We start from the raw sequence: 15,712 nt of genomic DNA on the forward strand, positions 1-15,712 counted from the left end.
CCACCTAGAGGGCCCACAGGGCCCAACCTCCCAAAATTAATGAAACTTCTCTAGAGGCAGAAGGGATAGAGCTAAGATAAAACTATGAGTTAGTGTATTAATGACTGTAGTTTTATGTTTGTTCATAGCAGATCTAGGGGTGCTCCTCCTGGGGGCAGGGGGAGGGGTGGGGAGGTCCAAATGGGGGCCTGAATTGTACATTTTCATCTTCTTCTTGAAAACCTCATGACAGATTTTCACCAAACATGGCAGGTAGCATTCCTAGGGGGTTAGGATTTCAATTTATTAGAATGGGCACCATGCCCCACCCAGGGGGCCCTCAAGCCCCCGAATTTAGGAATCTTATACAAAATGGGCCCTTATTGTACATTTCTATCTTCTACTTGAGAATGCCTAGTCAAATTTTGGTAGAGCTGTGAATAATTAAGATTAGTGACTTTGTGAAAGGTGAACTTGCGATACTCTGGTGAGCGCAAGACCCCCGTATCTCTTGTTCTGAGTGTGTCGGCCAGTTCAAGGTAGTCAGGGTTATGATGCTCGAATGTTAATATATATGATTCTATCGCTGTCTTCTTGAGAAATACGTCGGTATCTAACTTGTGCTGTCATGACTGTAAGATGAAGTGAATCTGTAGTACCGGTACATGTTAGGCCTATAATGGCATGTTTAAAGAAAGTGGGCTTTACAGAACAGCCAACTTGAGTTATATAGGGTCAAAAATATGATACTTTAACTGGTTAACAGTATGGATGAAATTAAAAGTTAAGTTGAAATACACATGTTTAAATGTTTTCCCCTAATCAAAACAGAAATAACATGACGTAAATTTGAATGAATTGTATGTTTGGAATTTGATTGCCCATTCGCGAAATTGAATGACTCTTGAAATAACCTTTTTCAGCCAGTGATGGGGAATGTGAATGAACGTAGAGTACCTGCTAAATTAAATACCCTTTGTACGAATTCGAAACCACATCACACTGACACATGTGCAAATTTCATTGATCGAAATGCTAAATTGAACGCACAAGTGTTCTCCAGTGGCATTTATGTCCTTAACCAATTGAAGACGAGTCCCTGGAATACTTGGGAAGGTGTCTATGGGAAATGCGTACGTGTTATAGCAAAATCAGTTCATCCTCAATGGGTTCATTGGACATATCAGCATCAGGGTAAGGTGCCACTTTTTATGATGATAATGTGAAATTGTAAAGGGCATTTATTCAATCGGCATACTTACCTATGACAAATACATATAGTGTACATGTAGCAGCATTGTTGTTTGCATCAGTGAAGGTGTATGTGAATGGTCCTGTCACTCCCAGAGGAAATAAACCCTGAGTGAGTCCTGCACTTGGTGTTACTACCACTCCATCGTCATCTGCTGTGGGCAAGTCCCACGAGACAAAGGTGAATTGTGCATTGGGATCGGCTGTACGGACGACTGATGGACATGATAAGACGATTGGTGGGATTCTGTCTTCGACTGGTCCAGTGTCTGTGCAGGGAGGTGGGAAGAGATGACATGAACTGAAATTGGTGATGGTCAAAGCTAGCTTGTAGCAACAGTTCACATAAGTTAACGATAAACGACAGCATTATTGTCCAAATCATCCACTATCAAACCAGGGAGGTAGGAAAATAACCCACCTCCCTGATCCAACATCAAGCAAAATTTTAAATCAACTTTCAAAATTAAGAGAATACGAGTGATCCAAAGAAAAATGAATGAGACTGTAGCAGCACAATGAGTCATACTTTCATTTTCTCACTTAACTAAGAATTGTTTTCGTCCACTCGCTGACCATATCCGCTCGTGGTCACACCATGGAGCTACTACACACTACTAACGTATAAACACAGTTTTACGACCGCTCTGGCCCACTGAATTGCGAGCACTCATAATCACCTATCCGAAATTCCTCGCGAACAACGTATCTTCAACTCCGGTCACTCCTCCGATCACCATGGCAACACGAGATGGACATCCTTTCTAACCAATCTCCTTCTTTCTTCGCTCCACGTCTCGAAGAAATTTCGCACGCCTGTAACAACTGTTCATTCACAAAATCAACTTTTCACACTCGCTACACTTCTTGACCAGCTTTCGACATGAAATCACGGAAACTCGCCAAACTTCTTCACCAAACACCGGACTCGCTACATTCTCTCTCTCTCTCTCTCTCTCTCTCTCTCTCTCCCTCTCTCTCAATCAATCTACAGTATCTCTCTTTCCATTTCTAATTTCGCCGTCTCGCGGAGCATTCCACATTGTGCTACTTCACCTCATTTACTGGAACATATTGTGGCGCGTTATATTTTGTGCATGTGCTAAACGGGAGAAGTGCAAAAACTGAACTTTCCATTGGAGGACCATTTCCTGTACATCATCGACTCCAGGCGCAGCTCCGAAGCCTATTTCTTAATTATCTTATATCTTATTGTGTGTTATAGAAACAACGAATGGTGATCAATGGTGATCAGATTATTAGGCGGTGATCCGATGAGGAATAATTCTCCACTATTCGTGACAAATGATACGAAGAGCTTTTTTCTGTAATAATAATATTCTTTCTGTATAAGTAGAAAAAGTATATGTAAAAAGTTGTGTATATGTAAAAAGTTGTGTATAAATAATAATATTCTTTCTGTATAAGTAGAAAAAGTATATGTAAAAAGTTGTGTATATGCAATGTCATATTATATGCTTTGGCCGGAAATGAAATAAAAAAATGAATGAATGAATGAATGAAAGTGTTTCCCCATGCGAGTATCCCATAATTTAAGTAAGGTAGCATCAAAGTAGAATATAACATAAAAAGTACATTTTTGGGAAGATAAGATTTAACTTTGTTTATAACACCTATATTCCTTGAAATAACACGACATACAGAATCAATATGCGAACCCCAGGTAAGTTTATTGTCCAGGATCAAACCTAAGAATTTGATGGAGGAAACTTCTTCTATGACCGTGTCTTCCAGGAAAATATTTCTCGGTAAATTTTCCAGCGAATTACTGAACAACATGCATTTGGTTTTTTGCAAATTTATTGGTAATTTGTTCGCTCTTATCCACTGAAGTACCTTCATTAATTCACTATTTAGAATATCAATTAATCGATCAGAATCAGAATCAGATAAAAACACATTGGTATCATCCGCAAATAATTAGAAAGAGAGGATGTTTGACGAATTTGACATATTATCATTAACACAGAAAATAAATAAAAGGGGACCTAGTAAGCTTCCTTGAGGAACACCACAGTTAACATTTTGTGTAGTCGATGCATGTCCGTTGATAAATACAAATTGTTTTCGATTAGTAAGGTAACTCCTGAACCACTCCAAGGCCTTTCCTCTGATACCATAATGTGATAATTTGTGAAGTAGTATGCTGTGGTCTATGGTGTCAAAGGCCTTGGAGAGGTCCAGGAAGACTCCAACAGTATAATGAAATGTATCTATCGCTTTTGAAACCCTATCAACAAGGTAAGGATTGCATGAGATGTGCAATGCTTTTGTCGAAATCCGAATTGATAATCAGAAATAATTTTATGGGTGTCTAAGAACTTCAAAAGCCTGGTGTAAACAATCCTTTCTAATATTTTCGAAACAGAGGTTAGCAGGGATATTGGTCTATAATTGGAGACATCTTCCCTTTCCCCTTTTTTTATGGACGGGAATTACTTTGGAGACTTTCATAGCCTCAGGGACAACACCATTACTTATAGACAAATTAAATACATATACAAGTTGATCAACAATATAATCAATAATACTTTTTAAAAGGACATTGTCAATGCCGTCATATCCAGAGCTTTTTTTATTTTTCAAATTCTGAACTATATCTAATAATTAATTTCTATGCAAAGGCACGAAAAACAATGAGCTTGGATTGGGGACTTCTAAATAATCTTGAAAAATCAGATGACTATGTGGAATATTTGGGTGCACGTCAAGAGACCGACACCCACGAGTCATACAGCCCACAAGTTATACAGCTCACAAGTCATACAGCCCGCGAGTCATACAGCTCACAAGTCATACAGCCCACCAGTTATACAGCCCACGAGTTCGACACTGAGTAAATAAAGCCCACGAGTTCGACATCAAGTAAAATAAGCCCAGGAGTTATACGGCTCACGAGACCGACACTACGCACAAAAGGCTCATGAGACCGACAGTAAGCAATCAAAGCCCACGAGACCGACACTACACTTAAAAGGTCCACGAGACCGACGCTACGCATACAAGGCTCACGAGACCGACATTAAGCAAAAGAGGTTCACGAGACCAACATTAAGCAAAGAAGGCCCACGAGACCGACAGGATGAACAGCGCCACCTATAGACCAATAAATTGTATAGGGTGTCCTGATAATAGCATAGGAAGATATGAGAGATGGAAAAGATGAGTTGCCATCTCCGGCAGGGTGTAACCCCATCAGTTGCCCCCCCCCCCCCCCCCCCCCGAAATGATCAGGATCTTTAATTGTGTTTGCATGGGTGTTTTTTTTTTTTTGTGAAAAAAAAATGAACAAAGTACAGTAAAAGTGTGTAACAGATCTTTCCACAGTAAACCTGCGAGGGTGTTGAATTAGTATTAATTAAAAATAAAAAAATAATGTAATCGTCTATTAAGGTACCGTAAGGGATTCGGGAAAAATTAGATGCATCCAGGAAAGCAGCTATTGTATTTCACGAAAAAATGTACTGTTTGGAGGAGAGCCACAAATTGAATTGAATCCCTGCGATACAAAACGTTTTAATCAGTAGCATTACACTATAGTTACAGAGAAAATTACAAATAGATCTTACTGCAAAACTTCCAAGCAGGAGGGTAGAATATCTAAAATAGAATAAGTACAAAAATGTAACTAGTGAATCGGGAAAGAAGAGGTAAAAATTATATCCTATCCATCTTCTAGCGAAAACCTGGGAAAGCCTATTAAAATAGCACGATGGCATTATTAAAGCTCTAAAATTAATCCATACATCGTTCTTGCCCTCTTTTTAATTCATTTGTGGGTTTTTTTCTCTTTTTTTTTGGGGGGGGGGATGAAGAATACTAATTCTTTTTTTTTTGGGGGGGGGGCATGAAGAATACAATTCTATTTTTCTACTTGATAACAATGTCGCTCCCTGACACACTCCCCCCCCCCCCCCAGAAGTATGTAGAAATACATGTTTGATGTCGTTCATAATTATGTAGATGGTCACCATCTTTCAATTGATAGCGTGACGAAATTACAACCGCCAGTATGTTATTTTTCCGTTCATGGAACACCCTGTACAGGTGATTGACATGTAGATGGCGCTGTTTACCCTGTCGGTCTCGTGGGCCTTCTCTGCCTACTGTCGGTCTCGTGGGCTTTCTTTGCTTAGTGTCGGTCTCGTGAGCCTTTTTAGCTTAGTGTCGGTCTCGTGGGCCTTTTTTGCCTACTGTCGGTCTCATGGGCTTTCTTTGCTTAGTGTCGGTCTCATGATCCCTTATTGCTTAGTGTCGGTCTCATGAGCCTTTTGTGCGTAGTGTCGAACTCATGGGCTGTATGACTCCTGAGCCGTATAACTCGTGGGCTGTATGACTCATGGACCTATTATTGATGTCGGTCTCGTGGACCGTATGACTCGTGGGTGTCGGTCTCGTGGGATGCCCCCCGAATATTTTGGGCAAGATTACTTCCTATTTGTGAAAAATACTGGTTGAAAATATCAACTATTGAGGAAACATTATCAACAAATGCATCACTATGTTTGATTGATGTACTACGGGGTTTGTCCTTATTTTTGTTGATAGCCATATTGATAACTTTCCAAGTATTTTGAATATCATGTTTAAACAAACTTATCTGAGTAGTGAAATATTTCCGTTTATCATAACGTAATATTTGTGTGAGGACGTTTTTATATGAAGTGTATTTATCATGAGATTGCCGGGTACGTTTAATTTTGTCAGCATAATACAAATTATTCTTTCGATTGATTGATCGCAGTAAAGACTTAGATATCCACGGAAGTCAAGGGGATCTTTTATAATTTCTGGATTTATTTTTAACAGGAACATGCTTATCCATAACCGAAATTAAAGTACTCATAAACAAGTCATAAGCCTCATTTGTATTTTCGGTATTATATACAAAAGACCAATCCACATTACCGAGGTCATTAGAATTGCAACCTCTCTATATTATTTCCTGGTGTCACCTTCAGGAAAGTTGACACCGGGTCGTTTATGGTGATTTTTTTTTTTTTTTTTTTTTTTTTTTTTTTTGCTGAAGGGGTATGTGAGTGAAAATAGGGTAATGATCTGATAAATCTGAAAGAATGATACCAGAGACCGGTAAGGGGTTAATATTACAAAATATATTATCAATAAGAGTTGCCGAGTGATTGGTTACTCGAGTTGGTTTGGTTATAAGGGGTAAAAAAGATGTGGACATCATAATATCAAGAAAAGATTGAGCAGTATTCATTGTTTAAAACTTAGATAAATCTATATTGAAATCTCCCATAGTATAACAGTCTTTATTATGAAATATTGGATTATGGAATAGAAATTGCAAATAATCCAAAAAATCTTGGGTGTTAGAATTAGGAGTTCTATACATTATGAATACAAGTATGTTTTTGGCATGGGCGACCTTAATTTCAACACATAATGACTCAACGACTCCGTTCATACAAATTAAATCTTTGTGTATAACGTAATCAAGGTTTTGTTTGACGTATAAACCAACACCTCCGCCCATTCTATCGCATCTACTATTCTCTATAAAATCATAGCCTGGAAGAGAATATGCGGAAGCAGAATCCTGAGTAATCCATGTTTCAGTAAGACCTATTATAGAAAAGCCTGTCATGAGTATTGTCCAGAAAACAACAGAATTTTTCAAAATTCTTGTTCAAACTCCTTATGTTCAAATGCAATAATGAAAAACAATCGGTGAGTCCGGTTAAAGATTTGAATTGATTAATAGTATAACACTTGGAGCTTAAATATTGTTCATTATTATCCTCATCAAATTCTACATCTGTTTCACAGAAATTGAAATCATAAACAGCAGGATACTCATCATTTTGGGAGTCATTAATTGTGTATGATACTGGATCTTGATGAAACATTTCAAAAAATTCGTTGCTATTTAGTGAACTAAAAGCGAAGTTTTCAATTCGCATCATCGCATGTGGGGGCGCTGTGGCATAGTGGATGAGACTCACGACTCCCGAACGGAGGACCGCGAGATCGAATCCCGCCCAGTGCTTACGTCCTTGGACAAGATGTTTTTACTCACAATGTCCCTCTCGACCCAGGTGTATAAATGGGTACCTGGCAACGCTAGAGTAATAATGATAGCAGGGCCCTCTGGTAGAGCAGTGGCAACACTGAAGAGGCTACCCTGGGTAAATAAGACCTTATTATTATTAAAATGTAAAGGATGAATGGCAAGACCGAACTCGAGTTTCAGCGAGAACCATACAGAGTGTGTTCGAGTGCACAGTGCAATGACCCAAGGAACAGAAGAAAAGGGATAACGGAAGAATGCGAGCATCGCTGCGGAAAGAATGAAGTAGGAATAATAGAAGGGGGAGAGGGAAGTACGAGAAGACAAGGTGCAAGGGTTACAAGAGAGCAGAGTACCGACGATAAACAAGGACAACACAAAGACAAGAAAAAATACAGCTTGTTACACATAATTCCATAGCTCATATTCATGAGTAGTGAACAACATGCAAAAAAGAGAGCCCTTCCCACCCCATCAAGGTTTGCCGAACCCAGACTATAAATTCAATAAAAATCAAATTATTCGTCAACTCAGAGTTGAACAAGAATTCTCCTAACAAAGGAGAAGGGACGAATTAAACCAATCCTCGGGGAAAAAAAACGCAACAAAATAGCAGTCAAACATCCATTACATGATAATATAATAGAATCTGGAAGCACCTCATCTTAAATAAAACAAGGCCTGCAGTTTGGTTACCCTAATTTCAAAAGGAAGATTAAAGTAAAACCGAATTCGTGGCGTGCCATTGCATCTTAAACAAAAGCATTACGTCAATGCATTTCAAATTCAATTTGTTGAGAGGAAAGAGGGAAAATAAGTAACGCCCGGTATAAAGACATGACACCTTTCCAATTGAACTCGGGATTACAATACGCAACGCTGCTACCTTCCATTCTCCAAGATTCGTATTACAATATACGTGACATAGTTACACTACATTCACACTTCACTGAACTGACAGGCGATGTCACGCCACCTTTTCAGAGGATGAACAAAGAAAAAAAAATTCCTATCTCATGTCACAAGTAATCGTCACGAAGATCATGGTCATAACAAGGAAAGAACCATTCAGATTGTCAGCTATTTCTTAATGAAAAGGAAGAGAGGGAGAACGAGAGAAAGAAAGCACGAACATAGCACGCTACATTGTGAATAATTGTCTTGAAAAAAGGCAACGAAATGAACAAACAGAGGTATTTGGGTTATAAATCATGCATGACACATTGCTGGGCAAACACGAAAATAAGGTCCTAGTGTTATTGATCCATCAGAATAACAGAACTGTAGATCATCTGTCAAATATACGACGTGCTTCCAAGTCGAATTAACACATTCTAACAACAAATAATGCCTTACGAATCAGATACGTTGTGCTGGGAGTGAAAGTAACACCTAGCAACAGACAAAGCAAAACAGGATCAGTCAGAGCGATACCCCGCTTCATCAGGCTCGGGATTACATAACGTGTTAATTGAGTCAAACCTGTCTACTTCCTCACCCCAAGTGTAAAGCGTGCTTCCCTGGGGGTAAAGACCGAATGGAATCACCTGTTGTGTTTGTACAAATTACGACTGGTTAATCATGAAAGAGAGAGAGAAAAGAAACTAGAGATTGTAATTTGTCATCACTGACAAATTAAGGTGATCCGATTTTTTTTTAATCAATGATTCGAGTCCTGATCGCAGTAGGCATGACCATACAAGTTTCATCTGTGTTTAGAGACATTGGCCGTGTGATGTTTGCATTCTCATTTAGCAAAGGGAGTCATATCTGCCATGTTAGGTACCAAATTCTGTATACACTATAAGGAAGACACAGCAACAAGCACATATGACCTTTGACCCACCTTTGCACTCCCAAGATTGCATCTGATGAAATAGTGGTTATTTTGTGAAATGATTCTCGCGATATCGTCTGTACGTGTGAAAAATATGGGAAAGATAGGACAGGTATTCACCAAGATACAAGATGAAACATTTATGACCTTTGACCCTAATTTACATACCCAAGATGTTGTCCGATCTAGTAGTTGTTATTTTATGAAATAATGTACGTGACATGAACTAAACATGTGCAAAATATGGGGGTGATAGGGGGTGTTTTTCTTGAGTTATTGCAAAGAAAGTTGCAGAAAGAAGAAATATATCAATACATAGAAGATAAGCTTTAATTTCAAGCAAGTTTTTTATCGTAATCTCGACATCGTATGAAGAAACGAAGGTCAACTGAACAATAGCGCAAAGTCTCAGCTACCACATATTAAAATCTGGGAGAAATTCACCGAAGGGTAAGTGAGCTAGTGCTCGATAAAGACAATCACGTCAATTTTCACATTTAAAAAAATTCCCTCCCGTAGAGATAACACGTCATAACGAAGATACAAAAAGAAGTACATATGACCTTTGACCTCAATTTGCACAGACAAGATGGCATCTGAGTAAAAAGTAGTTATCTTGTGAAATGATCCTTGTAACATGGTCTTTGCGTGTGCAAAATATGGGAAAGATAGGACATGTATTCACTAAGATACAGGATGAAACACTTATGACCTTTGACCCTAATTTACATACCGAAGATGGTGTCCGATCAAGTAGTTGTTATTTTATGAAATGATTTACGTGACATGAACTAAACATGTGCAAAATATGGAAGTGATAAAGGCCGTTTTTCTTGAGTTATTGCAAAGAAAGTTGCAGAAAGAAAGAAATATCTCAATACCTCGAAGATAAGCCTGAATTTCAACCAAAATTTTTGACGTGATCCCGACATCGTATGAAAAAACAAAGGGCACACTTACGGTAGCGTAAAGTCTCAGCTACAACATATTAAAATCTGGGAGAAATTTACCGAAGGGTAAGTGAGCTAGTGCTCGATAAAGATAGTCATGTCAATTTTCATTTCCAGAAAAACTGCACTCCCATAGAGATAACACGTAAACTGGTCAAATTTGACAAGATTACTTTCAATCCATTTTTACGAGGTGATACCGTCATCCAATCAAAATGTTGTAATTTTATGTTTAAAATAACATTAAATAAGCTACATCATACTGAAATCTGGGTGAAAATTGACAAAGGACTAGTGAGATGCGCTCGAATAAACTTGAAATTTGATGACGTCATTTTGAAAATTTACTTTTTTTACTTTATTAAGAAATTTGATATCTTTTAATCATTTTGTCAGTATTGCCACCCCATGAAATGACATGTACAACTCATCAGCTTTCAAAATATGTACAGAAAATGGGGGGTCACCGTCCATCCTGACGAGTAAAATCAGATTTAAAATTGGCAGTTTTTTGGCATAGTTGCACTGTATATCGCCATTGACGCGCGCGCGGAATTTCAACTTTGACAGGCCCGTATGACGTCATATTGAGTCGGATTGACTTGAAACTTGGTATAAATATTCCTTTACATTTCAGACATCGGATCAAAGTGAAAAAACTGGAAATTTCAATTGCATATGAGCTGTGCGTGCGTATATGCGCGCGCGTACGCGTCCGTCCAATTTTTTTAATTTTTCAAAAAATGTTCCAAATGGTCTGAAACGTGTGCAAAAAAAATTTGAGCTCGATTGGAGCATACAAATATTTCAACGCGCGCGTACGCGCACGTTTTAAGAGAAAATTGAATTTTGAGAACATGAGTAGAATGCGCATAATTTGAAATATATGTGACGTAAATTTCATGGAAAAATTCTATTCCATTAATGAGATATGATTGAGAATGTGTTTTCATATAATGACGTCATAGTGACGTCACGGTCAACTGATCACAATGATGCATTAGATTTGTTGTCTTTAGGACATGATGCATATATGGTATAATTTTGAAATTGATAGGCAGAGGACTTTCTGAGCTAACCTCTGCACAACTTTTGGGGAGAAATAAAGAAATAAAGAAGAAGAAGAATAAAGAACTAGAGATTGTAATTTGTCATTACTGACAAATTAAGGTGATCCGATTTTTTTTTTATCAATGATTCGAGTCCTGATCGCAATACGCATGACCATACAGGTTTCATCTGTGTTTAGAGACATTGGCCGCGTGATGTTTGGATTCTCATTTAGAAAAGGGAGTCATAGCTGCCATCCTTGGTACTAAATTCTGTATTCACTAGATAACGAAAATACAGCAAGAAATACATATGACCTTTGACCCACCTTTACACTCCCAAGATGGCACCTGAGGAAAAAGTGGTTAGTTTGTGACATGATTCTTGCGACATCGTCTATATACGTGTGCAAAATATGGGAAAGATAGGACAGGTATTCACCAAGATACAAAATGCAACATTTTTGACCTTTGACCCTTATTTACATACCCAAGATGGCGTCTGATCAAGAAGTCGTTATTTTATGAAATAATGTAGGTGACATGAACTAAACATGTGCAAAATATGGTGGTGATAGAGCATGTTTTTCTTGAGTTTTTGCAAAGAAAGTTGCGCAAAGAAAGAAATATTTCAATACATCGTTGATGAGCTTTAATTTCAACGAAGTATTTTGACGTGATACCGACATTGTGTGAAAAAAAGGGTACTTATATGATAGCACAAAGTTTCAGCTACAACATATTAAAATCTAGGAGAAATTCACTGAATCATAAGTGAGATAGTGCTTGATAAAGATAGTCATGTCAATTTTCACATCTAGAAAAACTCCCTCCCATTGAGATAACACGTAATAGCGAAGATTGAGAAAGAAGTACATATGAATTTTGACCCCACTTTGCACACCCAAGATGGCATCTGAGCAAAAAGTGGCTATTGTGTGAAATGATTCTTGTAACATGGTCTTTACATGTGCAAAATATGGCAAAGATAGGACATGTACTCACCAAGATACAGGATGAAACATCTATGACCTTTGACCCTAATTTACATATCCAAGATGGCGTCTGATCAAGTAGTTGTTATTTTATCAAATAATGTTCGTGACATGAACTAAACATGTGCAAAATATGGTGGTGATAGGGTATGTTTTTCTTGAGTTATTGCACATAAAGTTGCAGAAAGAAAGAAATATTTCAATACATCGAAGATAAGCTTTAATTTCAACCAAGTTTTTCGACGTGATGCAGACATCGTATGAAAAAACAAAGGGCACACTTACGATAGCACAAAGTCTCAGCTACAACATACTAAAATCTGGGAGAAATTCACCGAAGTATAAGTGAGCTAGTGCTCGATAAAGATAGTCATGTCAATTTTCATTTCCAGAAAAACTGCACTCCCATAGAGATAACACGTAAACTGGACAAATTTGACAAGATTAATTTTAATCCATTTTTACGAGGTGATGCCATCATCTAATCAAAACACTGTTATTATATTAATGAAAGAGCATTTAATAAGCTACAACATACTGAAATCTGGGTGAAAATTGACAAAGGATTAGTGATATATGCCCGAATAAACTTGAAATTTGATGACGTCATTTTGAAAATTTACTTTTTTTACTTTATTAAGAAATTTGATATCTTTTAATCATTTTGCCAGCATTGCCACCCCATGAAATGACATGTACAACTCATCAGCTTTCAGAATATGTAAAGAAAATGGGGGGTCACTGTCCATCGTGACGAGTAAAATCGGATTTAAAATTGGCGGTTTTTTGGCATAGTTGCACTGTATATCGCCATTGACGCGCGCGCGGAATTTCAACTTTGACGGGCCCGTATGACGTCATATTGAGTCGGATTGACTTGAAACTTGGTAGAAATATTCCTTGACATTTCAGACATCCGATGAAAGTGTAAAAACGGGAAATTTCTATTGCATATGAGCTGTGCGTGCGTATATGCGCGCGCGCGTACGCGTCCGTCCGATTTTTTCAATTTTTCAAAAAATGCTCCAAATGGTCTGAAACGTGTGCAAAAAAATTTTGAGCTCGATTGGAGCATACAAATATTTCAACGCGCGCGTACGCGCACGTTTTATGGGTATAGATGAATTTTGAGAATATGTGTAGAATTCGCTTGACTTGAAATATATGTGACGTAAATCTCATTGAAAAATTCCATTCTATTAATGAGATATGAGTGAAAATGTGTTTTCATATAATGACGTCATAGTGACGTCACGGTCGACTGATCACAATGATTTTACTTGATCTGTCGTCTTTGGGACTCGATACATATATGGTATAAGTTTGACATTGATAGGAAGAGCACTTTCTGAGCTAATCGAAACACAACTTTTGTCCAGAAAGAAAGAAAGAAGAAGAACAAAGAATCCGTACAGATACAGAAGGTGATCCGAGAGGATACTCGGATCACCTAACTAGAGATTGTAATTTGTCATCACTGACAAATTAAGGTGATCCGACTTTTTTTAATCAATGATTCGAGTCCTGATAGTGCAAAGTCTCAGCTACAACATATTAAAATTTGAGAGAAATTCACTGAAGCATAAGTAAGATAGTGCTCGATAAAGAGAGTCATGTCAATTTTCACATCTAAAAATTCCCTCCCATAGAGATAACACGTCATAGCGAAAATAGAAAAAGAAGTACCTATGACCTTTGACCCCACTTTGCACAGACAAGATGGCATCTGAGCAAAAAGTGGTTATTTTATGAAATGATCCCTGTAACATGGTCTTTACGTGTGCAAAATATGGGAAAGATAGGACATGTATTCACCAAGATACAGGATGAAACATCTATGACCTTTGACCCTAATTTGCATACCCAAGATGGCGTCTGATCAAGTAGTTGTTATTTTATGAAATAATGTTCGTGACATGAACTAAACATGTGCAAAATATGGTGGTGATAGGGTATGCTTTTCTTGCGTTATTCACATAACGTTGCAAAAAGAAAGAAATATTTCAATACATCGAAGATAAACTTTAATTTCAACCAAGTTTTTTGACGTGATCCCGACATCGTATGAAAAAACAAAGGGCACATTCTCGATAGCCCAAAGACTCAGCTACAACATATCAAAATCTGGGAGAAATCCACCTAAGGGTAAGTGAGCTAGTGCTCGATAAAGACAATCATGTCAATTTTCACATTAAAAAAAAAATCCCTCCCATAGAGATAACACGTCATAACGAAAATACAGAAAGAAGTACATATGACCTTTGACCCAAATTTGCACAGACAAGATGGCATCTGAGCTAAAAGTGGTTACTTTGTGAAATGATCCTTGTAACATGGTCTTTGTGTGTGCAAAAAATGGGAAAGATAGGACATATATTCACCAAGATAGAGGATGAAACATTTATGACCTTTGACCCTAATTTACATACCGAAGATGGTGTCCGATCAAGTAGTTGTTATTTTATGAAATAATGTACGTGACATGAACTAAACATGCGCAAAATATGGAAGTGATAGAGGCTGTTTTTCTTGAGTTATTGCAAAGAAAGTTGCAGAAAGAAAGAAATATGTCAATACATCGAAGATAAGTTTGAATTTCAACCAAAATTTTTGACGTGATCCTGACATCATATGAAAAAACGAAGGGCACATTACCGGTAGCGTAAAGTCTCAGCTACAACATATTAAAATCTGGGAGAAATTCACCAAAGAATGAGTGAGCTAGTGCTCGAGAAAGATAGTCATGTCAATTTTCATTTCCAGAAAAACTGCACTCCCATAGAGATAACACGTAAACTGGTCATATTTGACAAGATTACTTTCAATCCATTTTTACGAGGTGATACCTTCATCCAATCAAAATGTTGCTATCTTATGTTTGAAAGAACATTAAATGAGCTACAACATACTGAAATCTGGACGAACATCAAACAAGGATTAGTGAGATACGCTCGAATGAACTTGAAATTTGATGACGTCATATTGAAAATTTACCTTTTTTACTTTATTAACAAAATTTGATATCTTTTAATCATTTTGCCAGCATTGCCACCCCATGAAATGACATGTACAACTCATCAGCTTTCAAAATATGTAAAGAAAATGGGGGGTCACCGTCCATCCTGACGAGTAAAATCGGATTTAAAATTGGCGGTTTTTTGGCATAGTTGCACTGTATATCGCCATTGACGCGCGCGCGGAATTTCAACTTTGACGGGCCCGTACGACGTCATATTGAGTCGGATTGACTTGAAACCTGGTAGAAATATTCCTTGACATTTTAGACATCCGATCCGTGTGAAAAAACGGGAAATGTCTATTGCATATGAGCTGTGCGTGCGTATATGTGCGCGCGCGTACGCGTTCGTCGATTTTTTTTTGAAATACTTTAAATGACCTGAAACGTGTGCAAAACAATTTTGAGCTTGATTAGAGCATGTTAAAATTTCAACGCGCGCGTACGCGCTCGTTTACTATGAACGTGATCACATCTAATGAAATTTATGAATAGAACTTGACTTGAAGTATATGATATGTAAATTTCATCGAGAAATTCCATTCCATTAATGAGATATGAATGTAAACGTGATTTCAGA

The sequence above is a fragment of the Diadema setosum genome, chromosome 9 (assembly GCF_964275005.1).
Source record: "Diadema setosum chromosome 9, eeDiaSeto1, whole genome shotgun sequence".
Lineage (NCBI taxonomy): Eukaryota > Metazoa > Echinodermata > Echinoidea > Diadematoida > Diadematidae > Diadema > Diadema setosum.